This window comes from Oryx dammah, unplaced genomic scaffold (genome assembly GCF_014754425.2).
Source record: "Oryx dammah isolate SB20612 unplaced genomic scaffold, SCBI_Odam_1.1 HiC_scaffold_1, whole genome shotgun sequence".
Taxonomy (NCBI): Eukaryota; Metazoa; Chordata; class Mammalia; order Artiodactyla; family Bovidae; genus Oryx; species Oryx dammah.
This window is the reverse complement of record NW_024070185.1, coordinates 2,110,554-2,131,920: the sequence shown is the minus strand read 5'-3', so window position 1 is coordinate 2,131,920 and position 21,367 is coordinate 2,110,554.

Below are 21,367 nucleotides of genomic sequence, written 5' to 3'. Positions count from 1 at the left end.
ATCTCCTTCAGGATGAACTGGTTGAATCTCCTTGTAGTCCAAGGGACTCTCAAGAGTCTTCTCCAACACCACAGCTCAAAAGCATCAATTCTTCGGCACTCAGCTTTCTTCACAGTCCAACTCTCACATCCATACATGACCACTGGAAAAACCATAGCCTTGACTAGATGGAATTAGTTGGCAAAGTAATGTCTCTGCTTTTGAATATGCTAACTAGGTTGGTCATAACTTTCCTTCCAAGGAGTAAGCGTCTTTTAATTTCATGACTGCAATCACCATCAGCAGTGATTTTGGAGCCCCCCAAAATAAAGTCTGACACTGTTTCCACTGTTTCCCCATCTATTTCCATGAAGTGATGGGACCAGATGCCATGATCTTCGTTTTCTGAATGTTGAGCTTTAAGCCAACTTTTTCACTCTCCTCTTTCACTTTCATCAAGAGATTCTTTAGTTCCTCTTCCCTTTCTGCCATAAGGGTGGTGTCATCTGCATATCTGAGGTTACTGATATTTCTCCCAGCAATCTTGATTCCAGCTTGTGCTTCTTCCAGCCCAGCATTTCTCATGATGTACTCTGCATATAAGTTAAATAAGCAGAGTGACAATATACAGCCTTGACGTACTCCTTTTCCTATTTGGAACCAGTCTGTTGTTCCATGTCCAGTTCTAACTGTTGCTTCCTGACCTGCATATAGGTTTCTCAAGAGGCAGGTCAGGTGGTCTGGTATTCCCATCTCTTTCAGAATTTTCCACATTTTATTGTGGTCCACACAGTCAAAGTCTTTGGCACAGTCAATAAAGCAGAAATTCTTAGGGATGAGCAAAGAAAGTGGTTTCTTGAGATAGAATCTAGTCCTGGGGGAGATGCCATGAAGACTGTTGATATAACAGAGATTTAGAGTATGACATAAAGTTAGTTAAGCAGGGTTTTAAAGGACTGACTCAAATTTTGAAAGACATTCTACTGTGGGTGAAATGCTATCAAATAGCACTATATGCTACAGAAAAACGATCAGTAAAAGGAAAAGTCAATTGATACAGCAAACTTCACTGTTATCTTGTTCTAAGAAATTACCACAGACACCCCAGCCTACAGCAACTACCACCCTGATCAGCCAGCAGCCACCAACACAGAGGCAAGACCTTCCACCAGCAAAAAGACTACAACTCACTGAAGACTCAGATGGTGATTACCATTTTTTGGCAATAAAATACTTCTTAATTAAGATATATACATTCTTTTTTAGACATAATGCTGTTGTACACTTAATAGACTATAGTATAAACATAACTTTCTATGCACTGGGAAGACAAAATAAAGGTGTGACTCATTTTATTCCAATATTCACTTTACTGTTGTGGTCTGGAACCAAACGCATATCTCTGAAGTCTGCATGTATGTCAGAGCCAAGTTCAGTGCCCTGCTCAAACTTACTCATCAGGTTATGGTTTAGAACCCAGTCAGTGCCTCCTGTCTTAACCATGTTCCTGAAATTAGTATGTCCACAGTGTTATAAATTAGCTTTATTTATTGTATTATCCAGGATTTCCCAGGTGGCTCAGTGGTAAATAACCCACCTGTAATGTAGGAGACACAGGTTCGATCCCTGGATCAGGAAGATCCCCTGGAGAAGGAAATGGCAACCCACTCCAATATTCTTGCCTGGAGAATTCCATGGACACAGGAGCCTGGCAGGCTACAGTCTGTGGGGTCACAAAGAATCAGACACAACTGAACACAATATAAATAAATTGTACTATCCATTCCTAACCCCAAGCTTAACATATAAGGTTTTGGGCCTTAATATGAATAAAGTGATAGTGAAGTTCTACCAGGACAGATTTAATCCACAACAGGTCCATAACATTTCAAGACTAAAAGTTGTAACATAATCCACAAAAGAATCATGTTCAAACAGTCCACAAAGCATTTTCAACTCAAAAAATCTCCTGTTCCTGAAAATCTCCCTCTATGTCACATTTCTGACAGTGATCTCAAATCATCTAATGCTTTTAAAACATTATTAATTTTCATATCAAAACACATAGCAATGATAATAGGATGTTTTATGATTAAGAGTCAAATATGCACTGAGAGCTCATTTTTTGTTAAAGACTGTACCAGGCACTGGGGAAGAATTAGTTGCAAACCAAAGCCCTTGCCTTCATGGGACTTATGCTGCAATAGGAAATGCAGACTAAGGAGAGAAGTAAATAGGTGAATCAATGGGATATTGCAAATGCCATGAAATTGGCTGGCAGGGGCAGGGAACACAGATCACATAGTGAGAGGAGATATTCTGATGAAAACAAGATGAAGAGATGAGAATATGCCAGCCATATGCAGAGCAAGAAGGAGCTATGGGTGGAAGGAAAGCCCTACATCCAGGATCCCAAGTGGACAGAGACATTTATTTTTAAAGACCACCAGCAGGTTCGGAATGTGTTGAAAGGGCACGTGTACAAGTGTAACTGAGTTAACAGTAGCAGGAGAGACAATCAACTAACAGGGTGGACCACACTCCTCCCGTTACTCAACTTATCTGTATCTTGCAGTCCTGAGCTGCTGCTGTGAGTCAGTCACCAAGCTCTAGTTCCTGGACCAGGAGCTAAGTTATAAACAGGGCTTCTCCTCAGACACACATTGTAAAGTCACCATGAACGAGGCCCTGTGTGTAACATTCAGGATGCAAAGATGAGGACAACTTTGCACAGCAAGACCCCAAAGGTCAAGTGGTATCTACTAACCAGACAGCCAATAACTGCAGGCTGGGGTGACAAATGTTCAGGGTGTACACAACTGCTCAAAGTAAGGCTGTGGCATAATGCACACCCAAGAGCAGGGTGTTCTTCTTTTCTGAGCAAAGCATCACAGGGTTTTCTTTCTGACACCTTCCAGCCTCACTTAGGAGCACTGGGTGGCTCTGCCCACGAGCTCCAGCTTGTTTCCCAAAGAGGGCTCCATCAGTACACACATCTCTTGTTTTCAGAGTCATCCTGGTAGGCTGGAAAAGCTCTCAACAAATCTTGGCATCTCTTGCCCTCATAGATTTAGCAAGTGAATCACTCTTCCATGAGACGTGATTTCCTAGGCTTCAGGGAGCTGACACTGCTTTGCTTTAATTCATTCAAGGCTGAATAGCTACACTGATGAGACAAATCCAAGGACCAGGTCTCAGTGCTTCTGGAGCTGCTCTCATTGCATTTCAATGCAGTTAATGATGGATAAGAGAGACTGGTGTGACTTCTGCTGTCACCTCTCTGTCAAGTTCAGCAAACCATTTCAAGGCTCTTATTAGGAACAGGAACTGTCATTGTGTAGTACTCTGAAGAGGAATCTCTCAGTAAGTTTCAGTGGTACCAAAGGTTAGGAGGGAAAAGCTTATCCTGTGGGGCAATTTATGACCTTTAAGAAAAGAGATCAGTGTCTGATGCAGTGTATTTCATTAACAAGGGCTCCATGAAGAAGGACAGGAGCGTGGTGTGCACTGAGCAGCCAAGGTGGGAAAGTGTGAGGTTGGAGGACTGACATTTCTGTGTGAGCTGGGAGCAGAGTCCTGTAGTTCAAGGAGGCAGACAAAGCCCAGAGGAGCTGAAGAGGGAGGCAGGCCCTTGATGGGGAAGCAGCTCACTCTGCAACATTGTTTCAGAGCATTGGCACCTGAGCTCCTTGGATACTTCAGGTCTCTTATCTCAAATCATCAGTTCAATTCAGTTCAGTCACTCAGTTGTGTCCCAATCTTTGCAACCCCATGAACCGAAGCACACCAGGCCTCTCTGTCCATCACCAACTCCCAGAGTCCATCCAAACTCATGTCCATTGAGTCAGTGATGCCATCCAACCGTCTCATCCTCGGTCGTCCCCTTCTCCTCCTGCCCCCAATCCCTCCCAGCATCAGGGTCTTTTCAAATGAGTCAGCTCTTCGCATCAGGTGGCCAAAGCATTGGAGTTTCAGCTTTAGCATCAGTCCTTCCAATGAACACTCAGGACTGATCTCCTTTAGGATGGACAGGTTGGATCTCTTTGCATTCCAAGGGACTCTCAAGAGTCTTCTCCAGTACTACAGTTCAAAAGCATCAATTCTTCAGCACTCAGCTTTCTTTACAATCCAACTCTAACATCCACACATGACTATTGAAAAAACCATAGCCTTGACTAGACGGACCTTTGTTGGCAAAGTAATGTCTCTGTTTTTTAATATGCTGTCTAGGTTGGTCATAGCTTTTCTTCCAAGGAGCATACTCCAAAACAATTCTGATCATTTTTAAATATAATTCAGAAAAATGCAGTTCTATTTGCAATTTTTTAAGGAATCTCCACACTGTTCTCCATAGTGGCTGTACTAGCTGGGCATACACATGGAGGAAACCAGAATTGAAAAAGACACATGTACCCCAATGTTCATCGCAGCACTGTTTATAATAGCCAGGACATGGAAACAACCTAGATGTCCATCAGCAGATGAATGGATAAGAAAGCTGTGGTACATATACACAATGGAGTATTACTCAGCCGTTAAAAAGAATACATTTGAATCAGTTCTGATGAGATGGATGAAACTGGAGCCGATTATACAGAGTGAAGTAAGCCAGAAAGAAAAACACCAATACAGTATACTAACACATATATATGGAATTTAGAAAGATGGCAATGATGACCCTGTATGCAGGACAGCAAAAAAGACACAGATGTGTATAGCGGACTTTTGGACTCAGTGGGAGAGGGAGAGGGTGAGATGATTTGGGAGAATGGCATTGAAACGTATAATATCATGTAAGAATCGAATTGCCAGTCTATGTCTGATGCAGTATATGGCACGCTTGGGGCTAGTACACGGGGATGACCCAGAGAGATGTTGTGGGGAGGGGGGTGGGAGGGGGGTTCATGTTTGGGAACGCATGTACACCCGTGGTGGATTCATGTCAATGTATACCAAAACCAATACAGAATTGTAAAGTAAAAAGAATAAATTTAAAAAAAAAGAAAAATGCAGAGAGCTTCGAGAGACATTATAGAGAAAACTCACTAGGATTTGACTCATAGGGCTCTGGATACAACAGGAAAGATGTCTAAGAAGACACATAAAGAAACACTGTTAGGACACAATGTTCACTCAATATTCTGTTTCCAGTAGTTGCTTCCAGAAACTTCTGCTGTTATTCCCTCCATTATCTCAAATGTCCTATAGAAATATGCTATTCTCATCACCCTTGGTTAGTGATGCATCAGAGGAATAAAGGAAGAAAAATGTGGCCCAGGGCACAGAAAACAGAGAGCAGTGAGCAGGAGAAACACAGTGGTTGATGGAGCAAATCACGGCAGGCAATGCCCAGAAAATACCATTCCCAGGGATACTTAGGATGCCTAGACTTTCCACACCACAGGGGTGGAGGGCTGAGCCATTCAGCAAAGGTATCAAAGGAAAGGGGACCTGAGAAGGCTGGAGAACATGGGGTCACTCGGGTGACACAGAGTTGGTTTATCTAAGTTCTCTGGGTATAAATTCAGTCCAACTATGCCATGTGTACTTGTTTTCTTTGTACCTGAACTAGTTTGTGCAGTGGAAAGTTCATCCTGAGTCCCCTTGCCAGGAGTTGCCTGTGAGCTCCAAGTGAGAACAGCCCGTGAGAAACAAACCTGCTGGAAACCACCTGGGCTAGTGCATCCCCCTTTCTGCAAGTGAGGAAGCCCTTCTTCTCCTGCCTCCTTCCTGAAGGGAACTCAGTCCTGCTGCTGGCACCTCTAATGGGTCCATCTGAGTTGGAAAATTCAGTAAATTAAGCGCCCTCCATTCCCTTCCCCACAGCAGAGCTTGCAGGACAGGGAGGACATGTCCTTCAGCACACTCTGGCCCTTCCTGCCTCCGCCCAGGGAAAGGGAAAGCAGGGTGCAGATGGGAAGACCTCTACATCAGCAGCCTTCTCTTTGGGGCCTGGGTTTTTGCAGCATAAAAACCAACAGTTTGAAAAGCCAAAAGCCTTTCTCTACTTGTATGTAGCATATGATTCCTCTTACACAAGGAGGTAACTGACTAAAACACGGAGGAATAGGAGGTTAGAAAAACAAAGAAAACATTTGGCTTTTTTTTTTTTTTCAAATAGTATCCCTTGAGTGAAGTCCCTAAGATGGTGACACAGATTGTTCCCAACTTCGCTCCCCTCACAGGAGCAACTAACAAAAGTTTATGCATAAGAGGGCACTAAGAGAATCCTAGAAAATGAGGTGAGTCCTCACCCCTGCACCACAGAGACCAAGACAGACCATGTCAAAGGGCAGGAGGAGCAGATGCGGGCTAACCCCCTTGCTCTTCTGCCAAGCCAGCCCAGCACCACACCAAGGTCTCCCCATGGAGATCACCACACTGCAGTCCCTGCACCTAGGTCTGCCCTGAGCTCCGGCTGCTCCAGAGGAAAGCAAGCCCAGTTGGACATCCAGCTCCCGGTGTTCGGGTTGATTCTCGGCCAACCCCCCTCAAGTCTTACCCCAGAGGAACGAAGGGGAATCTGTGGGGCTTGACCACAGGGAATGACAGGGAAGGGGGAAGGTATCTAACAACTAGCACTCAGGGCTTAGCAGGCCTGTTTCTACCTGCAGAACCCAGGGAGTAGGCCAAGCAGCCGCTCTGCTCCTCTGCAGAGCCGGGAGAGTGACGCAGTCTGACCAAGGAAATCAGCAGGTCACAGGTCACCCAGATGCAGGTCTTCAAATGAAGGATCTCTCTGGCTGGAGCCTGGTCTGCCCAACCCTCTACCCCAGGCATAGGAGCTGAGTCCCGGCCTGCCCACTGCCCCGCGTGGCTCCCTGCCAGAAAGTGCGGCAGAACATTCGCACCAATGCTCAAGCAGAGAGCATGAGAACGCAGGCAGAGGGGACTCCATTAGGCCTGGGAACTTGGGGCAGAGGTCATCTTGAGTTAAAGCCCAGAACAGAAACCTTGCTGAACCTGGAGCTGTTCCCCGCCCACTGCCACGTGCCCTCCGGTCTCACCTGGAGCAGATCGTCCATGCAGAGCGAGAGTGGGCGACCTAGCTACACCTGGGCCTCACGTCCAGCAGGTGGCCCTATTTGGCCATGGAATCTGGAGCGCAAGTCAGCCTGAGTCAAGAATCCAGAGAGTGGTGCAGGAATTGGAGCCGGTCCTCCTGCTCTGCGAGGAGCAGAGGGTAGTTCACAGCCCACCCACGGTCGAGACCAGCCTTTAAACTATCCAGACAGGGGCCCCAACCAGAGTACAGGAAGCCACCTGGCCCCTTTTCCCTATAGCCTGCTTACAACCAGGCTTGAGCAGAGAGAGCACGGAGCCACACCAGTGGCCCCATCTGGCCAGGGAATTTGGTGCACAGTCTCACCTGACTCAGGTCCCCAGACAACAAGCCATGTGGGCTCCAGGACCATTCTGTGCACTCCCAGGACAGGGGCACTCATCCACAGCCCCACCTACCTCAGAGAGTAGTAACAGTCCTGCTAGTCTAGGAAACCTGTGCAGAGAACTTGAGGATAGAGCCCAACCAACAGCATCTCTTGAGCAGGAACCAAGCGGGCAGTGTATTCACCTGCTCCTAGCCAGTGGAATCCCACCCCACCACACAGCTTAGGCCATGGCCTTGTGCCAGCATAGACCCTGACAGCAAGCCCACCTGCCAAGAACATAAAGCATGGACACATATGGAAATCTAAGTTGAACTGACTGGAAGCACTGTCTCTGCCAAAGGAAACCTGGAAAGTGTGGGAGAGGAAACCACCTTCTTCAATGTACAGATGCCAACAGGAGGAACCAAGGGTCATGAAAAATCAGGTAACCATGACACCACCAAAGGAAACTAACAGAGCCTCAATAACTGACCATACAGAAACAGAGATGTACATGCTGTCAAAGAATCCAGAATAATCATCTTAAAGAAGTTGAGTGAACTACAGGAACACACAGAGAGAAAACTAAATCAGTAAAATAATATATAAACAAAAAAGAAGTTCAAACAAGCAATAGAAACCATGAAAAAAAAAAGAAAGAAAGAAAAAAGAAAGAGAAATCCTAGAGCTAAAACCTACAACAGAACTGAAGAATTCAACAGAGAGCTTCAAAAGCAAACGATTCATCTGTACCTTTCCTCCATATTCCGTGTACATGCATTAATACGCAATCTTCGTTTCTCTCTTTCTGGACCTATCTGCAGGGTAGGAAGAGAGATGCAGACATAGGGAATGGGCATGTGGACACAGGGTGGGAGGGGTGATGAATTGGGAGGGTGGCATATGTGAACTGCTGCCTGTAAAAGAGATTGTTGTTGTTGTTCAATTACTCAGTCATGTCTGACTCTTTGTGACCCCATGGACTGCAGCCCACCAGGCTTCCCTGTCCTACACCATCTCCCAAAGCTTGCTCAAACTCATGTCCATAGTCAGTAATGCCATCCAACCATCTCGTCCTTGGTCAGCCCCTACTCCTCTTACCTTTAACCTTTCCCAGCATCCAGGTGTTTTCTAATGAGTCAACTCTTCATATGAGGTGGCCAAAGTATTGGAGGTTCAGCTTCAGCATCAGTCCCTCCAATGAATATTCACTATTGATTTCCTTTAGGATTGACTGGTGGATCTCCTTGCAGTCTGTAGGACTCTCAAGAGTCTTCTCCAACACCACAGTTCAAAAGCATCAATTTTTTGGTGCTTAGCCTTCTTTATGGTCCAACTATGGTCATACAGATAGCTGGGTGGGAATATGCTGTAGAGTAGAGGGAGTCAGCTTGGTGCTTTGTGATGACCTACATGGGTTTGGGGGTGGGAAAAGGTCCAAGAGAGAGGGGATATATGTATATATATAGCTGATTCACTTCATTGTACAGCAGAAAATAACAGAACATTGTAAAGCAATTATACCCCAATTTTTTAAAAAAGAAATGAAATAGCACACTAAATCATACAGAATAAAAATATCAGTGACCTAGAACACAGAATATTTGAAATTATCCAGCAAGAGGCAGAAAAGAAGAAAAGAATGAAGAAGAGTGAAGAAAGCCTAAGGGACTAGTGGGGTACTATCAAAAGAAACAATATCTGCACTATAGGAATTCCAGAAGGAGAAGAGGAGAGAAAGGGGGAGAAAGTATGTTTAAAACAATAATGGCTTCCTGGGGAGAGAAATGAACATCCATTTCCATGAGGCCTCAAAGACCGCAAATAGGTTAAACTCAAAAAGGGCTACACTAAGTTACAATAAAACTTCATTCATTATAACATAAAAAGCCCATGTAAAACTTACTGATAATAGTAAGTTATGGACTTGGTAATTTATGGGTTTCCCTGGTGGCTCAGTGATAAAGAATCCACCTGCCAGTGCAGGAGACACATGTTCAATCCCTGGGTCAGGAAGATCCCTTGGAGAAGGGAATGGTTACCCACCCAAGTATACCTGCCTGGAGAATTCCATGGACAGAGGAGACTGGTAGGTTATGGTCCAGAGGGTCCCAAAAGAGTCAGACATGACTTAGTGACTAAACAGCAATAATGGTAAATATATAGCTAAAGTTCAACTCTGTAATATGGTAATGATGGTGCATAGTTCATTTACAACTCTCCTTTAAAAGAGTTATTACAATTCGTACTTTAATAATTTTACAAAATTAAGTTGTTAATCAATTTAAAATAAGATATTATAATTTTAAGATATTTTATGTAATCCTTAAAGTAACTACAAGGGAAAATATCACAATTATCTTTTTCTTTGATAAATCAAAACATACTGCTACCAAAAGACATCAAAACACAAAAAAATACATCAGGGTAAGAAACAAGGAACAATGGATCTATAAGGCAATCAGAAAATAATAAACTAAATGACAGTAGTAAGTCCTTATCTGTTAATAATTTCTTTAAATGTAAATAGATTAAAATTTGCAATCAAAAGATATAGATGGCTGAAGAGACTTTTAAAAATATCCAACAACATACTGCCTACAAGAGACCAACTTTATTCTTAAAGACATATATAGAATGAAGCAATGGAAAAAGATATTTCTAGCAAATGCAAACCCTCCAAAAATAGTGGGTATCTATACTTATATAAGACAAAATAAACTTTAAAATTAAAATGGAAAAAGAGACAAAGGTCATTACACAATGGTAAAGGGATCAATACACCAAGAAAATAAACAACTGTAAATATGTAGGTATCCAACATCAGAGTATCTAAAAATAAACAAAAACAGAACCAAATGAGAGATAAAAAACAATACAGTACAAAACAATAATAGATAGGGACTTTAATATTCCACTCTCAACAATACATATATCATCCAGAGAAAATCAATAAGGAAACAGTAGATTTGAGTGACATTGTAGACCTATGTACCAAACAGACATATGCAAAATATTCTATCTGAAAATAGCAGAATAAAAATTCCTCTGAAGCACATATGCTGTATTTTCTAAATAGACCATATGTCTGGTCACAAAACCAGTCTTAACAATTCAAGAAGATTGAAAGCATACCAAATATCTTCCCTGGCCACAATGAAATGAAACTAGAAACTAATAACAAGAAGAAAACTGCAAAACTCACAAAAATATGGAAATTAAACAACCTTCTCCTGAACAAATGGATTAAACAAAATTAAAGAAGAAATTTTAAAGTTTCTTGAGAAAAATGAAAATGGAAACACAACATGGAAAAATTGATAGAGTAAAGTAAAAGTTGCTCAGTCATGTCCAAATCTTTACAACCCCATGGACTGTAGCCCACCAGGCTCCTCTGTCCATGGGGTTCTCCAGGCAAGAATACTGGAGTGGGTTGCCGTTTCCTCCTCCAGGGGATCTTCCCAACCCGGGGACTGAACCCATGTCTCCCTCATTGCAGGTGGATTCTTCACCATCTCAGCCACCAGGGAAGCCATAACACAGAAAATTTGATAGGACACAGCAAAAACAATCCTACTGTGATTGTTCATAGCAATAAACATATAAGAAACAAGAAAGACCCCAAATAAGCTACCTAACCCTGCACCTCAATGAACCAGAAAGAGAAAACCTTAAGCTCAAAGTTAGCAGGAGAGAAACAACAAAGATTAGAGCAGAAATAAATACAAAAGATTGAGTTGCTGCTTTGAAAAGAAATAGAAAATATAAAATTTTTTGATAGACTAACCATGTTAAAAAAAAGAAAGAGGACACAATTCAACAAAATTATAAATGAAAGACAAGCATTACAATTGATACCACAGAAATATAAAGGATCATGAGAAGCTTCTATGAATATATGCACCAAGAAACTGTACAACCTAAAAGAGAAGTTTGAATCAATAATAAACAATCTCCCAACAACAACCAAAAAATCTATGACCAATTGGATTCACTAGTGAATGTTTTTAAATATTTAAGAATTAACACCATTCCTTCTCAAACTCTTCCAAAAAACTGAAAAGGAGGGAACACTACAAAACTTATTTATGAAGCCAATATTACCCTGATACCAATGCCAGAAAAGGACATTACAAAGAAAGAAAATTATCATGTCAGTATCCCTGATGAATATTAATGTAAAAAATCCCAATCAAATACAAGCTAACTGAATTCAGCAGCAAATTAAAAGATTGTTCACTGAAACTAGATCAATATCTTACACAATTACAAAAATTAACTCATAATGGATTAAAAGACCTAAATGTAAGACTGGAAACCATAAAACTCTCAGAAAAAAGCATAGAACAAAATTCCTTTGACATGGATCTGGCTAATGATTTTCTTGATATGACACCTGAAGTGCAAGCAACAAAAACAATAACAAAATGAGGCTATATCAAACTAAAAAGCTTTGCATAGCAAAAGAACTGATCAACAAAATGAAGAAACGTACAAAATGGGAAAAAAATGTTTGCAACCCATACATCTAATAATGGGTTAAAATTCAAAATATATAAATAATTCAAGCAACTCAATAAAAAATAATAATAATATTCAATTTTAAAATAGACAAAGGGCCTGAATACACATTTTTCCAAAGAAGTATATGAAGGGCAAATAGATACATGAAAAGATGCTCATCACTAGTCATTCAGAGAAACGCAAATCAAAACCACAGTGGGATATCACAGCACACTTGCTAGAACGGCTGTCATCACAATTATGAGAGAAAAATGTCGGAGAGGGTGTGGAGAAAAGAGGACACTTTAGCCCTGTTAGTACTGTAAATTGATGCAGCCACCATTGAAAACAGTGGAGGGTCCTCAGAATGTTAAAAATTGAACTATCGTGTAAGCCAGCAATTTCACTGATGGAAACATATCCAAAGAAAACAAAAACACCATGCCAAAGAGAGAGCTGAATCCCCTATGTGCATAGCAGCATTGTTCACAATAGCCAAGGCATGGAAACATAGACGGGTGAATGGATAAAGATGCTGAGATGTATACAAATATAATGATATGTGTGTATATGCATTCACTATGCAACATTGTACATACATGTATGTACAATATTACTCAGCCACAACAAAGAAGAAGATCCTGTCATATGTGACAACATGCATGGACCTTGAGGGTATTATAAGCGTCAGAGAAAACAAATACTGTATGATGTCCCTTACATGTGGAATTAAAAAAAAACAAAGTCATGGAAAAAAGATCAGATACATGGTTACCATGGGGAGCAGGGAACTGATTGCATGAACATGGTCAAAAGGTACACACTTCCTGTTATAAACAAATACTGAGGATGCAATATACAACATGATGACCGCAGCTAACACTGTTGTATGTTTGAAAAATGTTAAGAAAATAGATTCTAAGAGTTCTCATCACAAGGATAACAACAATTTTTTCCTTTCTTTTTTGTTATCTACAAGATAATGGACATTAACTAAATAAACTTGTGATAATTATTTATTGTAAGTGTAATTAAAGTCATTTTCTGTATTCCTTAAATCTACGCAGTACTGTATGTCAATTATGTCTTAATAAAACTGGAGGAAATAATTTGAACAGTATCCCTTTATATAAAAAAATATTTTTCTGTTATTCATTACATGGTTAGTCTTCCCCACAAAGCAGAAGGTACCCCATCATTGCTTGTCCCATGCCTGCTGTAGGAAACATGTCAGTTGTCTGCTAACAGGATGGTGCTGAGTCCTGGCCACTCTGAGTCTGCAAAATCTGCATTCCTGGAGCATTCTGTCCTCCAGGTACTCAGCGAGGTGCTTTAAACATGATGGCTCCTTAATAAGCATTTGTTCAAATGAGATTATTTTGCTGATTTTCATATTTATTTATTCACTCAAGTAGTCACTAAGCTACTCTATGCAACGTCCCAAGTGCTGAGGAGGCAAAGCTCTGAGGGGCACACGGTACGGTGGGGAAACAGACAGACACAAATGAACACGTGAACATGTGGGTGTCAAAGGGGAGAAGTGGGGTGTCGAGAGAACCATGCCACCCCTCTATGTTGGCAGTTAGGAAAGGTCTCATTGGGCAGGGAACATGCAAACACGTGGTTGTGAATCCAGCCAGAGATAAAGGCAGAGCGAAGTTTCTAGAGAGAACAAGCTGGGCGGACCCAGCGTAACTGGAGCAGGTGTGCAGGGGAGGCGGTGGCCAGCGAGGTCAAGGGCCACCAAGGCCAGAGCCTGTGGACTGTGTAGGTCCCAGTGGGACTCCTTTTATGCTGAGTCTCCTGGGAGCAAGGTCAGGGTGTGAGCAGAGAAATGGCAATATCTGACTTTGTATTAGTGGTATTCTCTCACTGTTGCTGGGGTGGGGAAGGGCCGGGTGGCAAGGGCAGGAGCAGGTGACAGGTGAGGGCTTTGCCATAATCAAAGTGTCCGGGGACTGAGGCTTGTTCCTGGTGACAGTGGGGGCCATGGTGAGCTGAGACACCAGCAGATTCTACATATTTTGAAGGTGGCACCCACTGGACTGGCTGTGGGTACAAACCCCCTGGGCGTCATGGTCTTGTGCACATGTGACTGCACCACATCCCCACCAAGCTCACTTCCACCCCAGTCTCAGCCCTTAATCCACCAGGGACTTGCCACACAGCATCAGTGGAGTCTACTGGAGCGGCAAGCAGAGGTGAACTAACAACAGCCGCCTCTGGGGAGGTCCCAACAGCAGCTCACCAAAGGCCTCCTCCCAGCTTCTCCACCTTCACCCTCTGAGATCCGATTGCTTCTCACTGTACATGGAGGCCTTGGGATGACACTGCAGGAACTGGGCCCAGCCTTCTCCTCTGCTCCAGAAATTGCATGGCTAGCTGTCTCCCCAAGAAAGGCGGAACTCCTCATCTTCTTGGTAATAAAATTCCTGATCTATGCCGTGCCTTTTTCCCATTTCTCAAAACGACATGCTAACAAAAGGTCACAGGCTGGCCCCGTGTCCTGTGTACTTTGCAAGGTAATACATTCTGAAAAGAAAAGCTTCAATAAAAGGTCAAGACACAGAATCTATTTTCCCGGCTATAAAGTACTGAACATTTCCTTAGATTCATGGACCACACTTAATCGCCAAAATGAAATCAACTTTCTTTTATACTATTGAGAATTTTTAAGTATCAAAAATCAGGGGAGAAAAAGAAACAGCAAAATATACAAAGGGCCTTGATCCACTTAAGTACCTGTGAAATCACTTAAATTCCTTACCCCACCCTGGAACATACACGCAGACCAAACATATTTCACATGGCTTTGCTTAATAATGATGCCAACTTTCTTTACAGTTTTCAAGTAAGTGAAAGTGAAAACAAAAGTTGCTCAGTTGTATCTGACTCTCTGCGACCCCATGGACTATACGGTCCATGGAATTCTCCAGGCCAGAACACTGGAGTGGAGAGCCATTCCCTTCTCCAGAGGATCTTCCCAACCCAGGGATCGGACCCAGGTCTCCAGCATTGCAGGCGGATTCTTTACCAACTGAGCTATCAGGGAAGCCCTTTCAAGTAAAGTTGACTTTAAATTTGAATAAACTGAATTTGCTATAAAAAATAATCCATTTTAAAATCAAGAGTATGTTCCCTTAATTGCAAACAATCTCTGCACGCTGAGATGAGAGTCTTTAACCAGAGCGAGTTAGGATGACACAGCCAGCAGACACATTCTGGACACCAAAGTGGCTTGTCGGCTACCAGGGTAGCCCTCCAGGCTTCCAGCTACTCCCAGGACTCTGTGAACCTCGCAGACGTCCTCCTGAGCCACTGACCTAAACTAGAAACCTCACTACTTCTGGGAATCCCCCAGCTTCTACCACATTCTTCCCTTCTTCTCTTTCATCAGGCACAGTGGCCCCGGCACATCACTTTTTTTTTCAACAAGTCATTGGGTGTGTGTGTGTGTGTGTGTGTGTGTACGTGTGTGTGTGTGTGTGTACACGTGCCTGCATGCTATCTACCACTCAGCAAATTCCCTTCCTTCGTTAAGTCTCTAAGTTAAAAATTAAGGATATTGCATTTGCTCCCTGTGTTAATCTTTTAAAGATACGGCAATAAACTGCATACAGGATGAAGGTATAATCGTCTTTGTTAGGCTTTATCATTTTGGCGAAAGTCCTGACAAGAAAGGCACCAGGGCAGTGTGATCATGGGAATATGAAACTGCTGCCGATGACATGGCACCTTCTCGCTGGGGAAACAAGAGCTCCCGTATCTAAGTGCCTCCTTCATGAACGCAGTGTCAGAGCTTGGGTTTCTGTTGTTGTTTTGACTTGTTTTATCTTTACAAATATTGGGGATGCTGTAAGACTCCCTTGTCTTCAGTTCTCATAACCTCTAAAAAAATGTTAGAAAAGTTAATAACATTTTTAAGATAGCACCCCTTGCTCAGTTTTATCTTTGTAGAATGAATAAAATGAATATTTAAAAAACTGCTTTTTAAACTACATATTTTACACATAAAGATACATATCAGGTGTGTTTAAAAAAAAAACATTTATCATAGAACCTAAATAAATAAATAAATCTTCAAACCTAATTTTCTACCACTCTAATTAAAATCGTCAAAAATAAAATACATGTTTTTTATTTTCTCTTTTAAAAAACTAGTGCTTATCCAAGTTCTTAGAAAAGGAATTCCTTGGCAATGTGATATCTTATATGTTAGAAAAATCAAATACATGTTGAAACATGGTATCAATAATGATACCAAATCTAGAACTGCTTTGTCACATCTATGGAGACAAGAATTCATTCACTTATTACTCCCAGTAGAAGAAAACACCTAGCGTTTATAGGGGCTCAGTCAATGTTGCTTTAAAGAATACATTCACACTCTGAATTGGCATGCTTCCCTTCACCAAGACTTGCCCAAAGCAGACCCCAGGATCGTGGGCCCTAACCCTCCCACCACCAACTTGAACTTTGTAACCAAGTCCTGGCTCTGTCAGAGCTTCTGATCCTTACCAAAATTGCAGGATATCTTTATCCATTTGCTACCATTTGGGTTTAAAAAATAAACAGCAGCAGAACAAGTTCTTTCTGGATTATCAATTTTTTTTTGGGGGGGGGGTGGAATCTAGAACTTAATCTTGAACTTGGCCATGATAGATGGATAAAGAAAATCAGTATAGCTAAATGAATCAGTTCAGTTCAGTCACTCAGTTGGGTCCAACCCTTTGCAACCCCATGGACTGCAGCAAGCCACGCTTCCTTATCCATCACCAACTCCCAGAGCTTGCTCAAACTCATGCCCATTGAGTCAGTGATACCATCCAACCATCTCATCCTCTGCTGTACCCTTTTTCCTCCTGCCTTCAATCTTTCCCAGCATAGGGTCTTTTCTAATGAGTTAGTTCTTCCCATCAGGCCAAAGTATTGGAGCTTCAGCTTCAGGCTCAGTCCTTCCAATGAATTTTCAAGACTATTTTCCTTTAGGATTGACTGAATTTATCTCCTTGCAGCTCGAGGGACTCTCAAGAGTCTTCTCCAGCACCACAGTTCAAAAGCATCAATTCTTTAGCGGTCAGCGTTCTTAATAATCCAACTCTCACATCCTCACATCCATAGATGACTACTGGAAAAACCATAGCTTTGACTAGATGGACTTTTGTTGGCAAAGTAATATCTCTGCTTTTTAATATGCTGTCCAGGCTGGTCATAGCTTTTGTTTCAAAGAGAAAGCGTCTTTTAATTTCATGACTGTAGTCATCATCTACAGTGATTTTTGGAGTCCAAGAAAATAAAGTCTATTCTTGTTTCCATTGTTTCCCCATCTATTTGCCATGAAGTGATGGGAGCAGATGCCATGATCCTAGTTTTTTGAATGTTGAGTTTCAAGCCAGCTTTTTCACTCTCCTCTTTCACTTACATCAAGAGGCTCTTTAGTTCTTCTTCACTTTCTGCCATAAGGGTGGTGTCATCTGCATATCTGAGGTTATTGATATTTCTCCTGGCAATCTTGATTCCAGTCTGTGCTTCATCCAGCCCAGCATTTCAAAAGATGTATTCTGTATAGAAGTTAAATAACCAGGGTGACAATATACAGCCTTGACATACTTCTTTCCCAATTTTGGAACCAGCCCTTTGTTCCTTGTCCAGTTCTAACTGTTGCTTCTTGACATACATACAGATTTTTCAGGAGGCAGTTCAGGTAGTCTGGTATTCCCATCTCTTGGAGAAAGTTGGCTTAAAACTCAACATTCAGAAAATTAAGATCATGGCATCCAGTCCCAAAACTTCATAGCAAGTAGATGGGGAAACCGTGGAAACAGTGACAGACGTTATTTTCTTGGGCTCCAAAATCACAACTGAACTGAACTGAACTGAAGAATTTTCCACAATTTGTTGTGATCCACACAGTCAAAGGCTTTGGCATAGTAAATAAAGCAGAAGTAGATGTTTTTCTGGAACTCTCTTGCTTTTTTTATGATCAAACAGATGTTGGCAATTTGACCTCTTGTTCCTCTGCCTTTTCTAAATCCAGCTTGAAGATCTGGAAGTTCTTGGTTCATGTACTGTTGAAGCCTGGCTTGGAGAATTTTGAACATTACTTTGCTAGAGTGTGAGATGAGTGCAATTGTGCGGTAGTTTGAACATTCTTTGGCATTGCCCTTCTTTGGGATTGGAATGAAAACTGACCCTTTCCAGTTCTTGTGGCCACTGCTGAGTTTTCCAAATTTGCTGGCATATTGAGTGCAACACCTTCGCAGCATCCTCTTTTAGGATTTGAAATAGCTTTATTTGTAGTGATGCTTCCTAAAGCCCACTTGACTTCGCATTACAGGATGTCTGGCTCTAGGTGAGTGATCACACCATTGTGGTTATCTGGGTCATGAAGATATTTTCTGTATAGTTCTGTGTATTTTTGCCACCTCTTCTTAATATCTTCTGCTTCTGTTATGTCCATACCATTTCTGTCCTTTATTGTACCCATCTTTGCATGAAATGTTCCCTTGGTATCTCTAATTTTCTTGACAAGATCTCTAGTCTTTCCCGTTCTATTGTTCTCATCTATTTCTTTGCATTGATCACTGAGGAAGGCTTTCTTATCTCTCCTTGCAATTCTTTGGAACTCTGCATTCTGATGGGTATATCTGTCCTTTTCTCCTTCCCTTTAGCTTCTCTTCTTTTCTCAGCTATTTGTAAGGCCTCCTCAGACAACCATTTTGCCTTTTTGCATTTATTTTTCCTGAGGATGGTCTTGACTTGCATACAGATTTCTCAGCTAAATGAATATTCTCAGCTATTCTCACCAAATGAATACTCGGGGGAAATAAATACCTTGTTGATTTTACAAACATAGACAGACATTGGGCTTCCTGGTGTCTCAGATGGTAAAGAATCTGCTTGCAATGCAGGAGACCCGGGGTTTGATCCCTGGGTTGGGACGATCACTTGGAGAAGGGAACGGCAACCCACTCCAGTATTTTTGCCTGGAGAATCCCATGGACAGAGGAGCCTGGTGGGCTATGGTCTATGTGCTCACAAAGAGTCAGACATGACAGCGAGTAACACACACAGAGACACACACCATTCCAGAATTTTTTTTTTTTAAGTAACCAGTAACCTAGCTGGAAATGGAGATTGAAAGGCAGCATTTACTTGGTCTGTATGTAAGTTATCGAAAAATAACAAACTAACCCAGAGGCTTCTATCTCGTAAGAAAGGAGGGAAGATCGATTGAAACAGGCAGGCAGGAAAACTGTTCACTGTTTCTCAATTTTTCATGATTGCTAAAACTGATAAGAGTACCTGGTGACAGCTTAGAATCTAAGCCTTAGATACTACATAAATCTAGTGGTCAGCATAATAAATGCTATTCATTTCAACTGGTTAATACATAGGGTCATCAAGCTTCTAAGAACTCAAAGACACCATGAAAGAACAGAAGACTATAACAGTTAACATACAGAAGTGTGTGCCTAAGAATTCACTGACAAATCAGTCCAGGTAATTCTCTGAGGCAGATGTGGAGTCCACATGGTATTTAATTTTCCTTAATAATGAAATTTATCTTTATAACAAGTAAACTATGTCCAGGAAGTATGTATTTCACCAACGGACTTGAAAAATAAGAATTATTATTTTTATAAAAGACAATTTTAACTACGGAAGTTTTCATTCCAATATTGATGTTATATATTGGTATCAGATATTCTAATATCTAACATCTATAAGATGTTACAAAAAACTCAAATGATCCTTTTGGCCAACCCAATATTGCACAAACATATGGTTATATAAATTATCTTCCAGAAAATAGTTGTCTTAGAAACTATTTCAATAATAATCTGATAACAGTTATATGTGCTCCATTACTCAGTTGAGATAGTGGCCTTCTATGCTCTTTGAAGTTCTTTTAAGAGACAGGTGAAGGATCATAGCAATAAAAGAACTTAGAAACCAAAGTAAGAATTGCTTTCAAAAAGTTAAGAAAAATGCAATTGATTATGAAAGAAGAAAATACTATATCATATAAACAAAGACTGTGCTGTGTGCTTTGCTTAGTCACTCAGTGGTGTCCAACTCTTTGTGACCCCATGGATTGTAGCCCACCAGGCTCCTCTGCCCATGGGGATTCTCCGGTCAAGAATACTGGAATGAGTTGCCATGTCCTCTTCCAGGAGATCTTCCCAACCCAGGAATTGAACCCAGGTCTCCTGCATTGCAAGTGGATTCTTTACCATCTGAGCCATCAGAAAAGCTGAAGAATACTGGAAAGGGTAGGTTATCCCTTCTCCAGGGACTCTTCCTGACCCAGGAGTTGAACCAGGGTCTCCTGCATTGCAGGCAAATTCTTTACCAGCTGAGCTACCAGGGAAGCCCAAGCAAAGACTAGATGCTGTTTGTTGCTTCTTTGAAAGAAAGAAAAATCATCTAAATATATTAATGAGTCAGCAGATTATGTTTTAAAAATTAGTAAATGAACCATTGACAATTTTTGCTTTGAAGATGTATACTTATCGCATATGGGAGGCTTGACTTTTGATATGATACACATAAAAACAACAATACTGCAATAAGCAACCAAAATAAACATGCTCTTTGGGCAAAGTGCATTGTTACATGCCATATGGAGCATAAATGAATTAAAGGTGTATTCAACCATTGTTTTCAAGTGGGGAGGTTGTTTCAGGTTCTGTTTTAAGTGTTTCACATAAGTTATCTCTATGATCACCACAATAGCATCATAAAATAAGTAATGTTATCACTGTGTTAAAAGAACGATTTTTTTTTAATGTTATACTTTTAGAACTTGGCAACTAGAACATTCCTAAATGGTAGTTTTCTAAGACTACCCAAAAAAGGGCAAATCACAGAGGATTATTGATTCGTTCAATTTGTTATCTTCTATCCCATCTCAAAAATAACGTGAAACAATATACAAAATGCAGGTTTAAAAGGTTAACAAATTGTGATAGTAGCAGAACCATAAAAATAAAATGTAAGCAGGTGAATCACAGTAAGTTCCCAGGATCAGAAAGAAGTTTAATAAGTTCCTCAGGGAAGACAATTTTTTTTTCCTTCCTGGAGCTAAGTCCTAAAGACTGTCTCGTGTGGGGATTTATATAGGGCACATTAAATAATGTAATAGGCGGTGTCAGAATCAATGAAGGGGCAAATGTCATAAGCTTCTGGCTTGCTGCGGCCTCCATAGACCTGCAAACAGCCCATGACACCGCGGGGCAAAGAGGACATCTGCTAAGGACAAACTGCTGCCAAACACACTGTTTCACAGCCGCAGAATCCGACTCAAGGACACACCTGCAAGCCTGCCAAGAAGTCAGTGCTGGCTATTGCTGGCATTATAATTATTTCTAATAATGCTTCTTTCAAATGGGGCATTTTTTTTTCCTTTTTTAAAATTTATTTATTTTAAAGGATAATTGGTATACAATATTGTGTTGGTTTATGCTATATATCAACAGGAATCAGCCATATGTACGCCCTTGGGACATTTT